The sequence below is a fragment of the Capsicum annuum genome, unplaced genomic scaffold, assembly GCF_002878395.1.
Source record: "Capsicum annuum cultivar UCD-10X-F1 unplaced genomic scaffold, UCD10Xv1.1 ctg2082, whole genome shotgun sequence".
Lineage (NCBI taxonomy): Eukaryota > Viridiplantae > Streptophyta > Magnoliopsida > Solanales > Solanaceae > Capsicum > Capsicum annuum.
Genome location: NW_025826706.1, coordinates 402,749 through 403,141, shown reverse-complemented (window position 1 = coordinate 403,141; position 393 = coordinate 402,749).

The window sequence follows — 393 nt, the reverse complement described above, 5'->3', positions numbered from 1 at the left end:
GGTAATATAGTAAAATTATGAAGCAAACATACTTATGATTTTTTTTTTAAATGAGTCTCATATAAGATGTCCTATTAATTTAAAATATCAAGAATTAATTTATCATTTTTATCTATTTTATTATTTATTAAATGCTATTAATTTTTTAATAACTAAATGACTTATAATAATTAATTTGAAGTGATATAATAAAAGTACGATTGAAGCAGTTGAAACAGACATGTCATAAATGTCTATTTTATCTTTTTTAATTGAGTATTATTAATTTTCTTATATATAAATGAATTAAACAATTAATTAGGGATAATATAGTAAAATCACGGAACAGCTGAAGTAGGTGAAGAAGCAGGCATGTTGAAGAAGAGCTTTATCATTTTATGTCAATTTTATTTT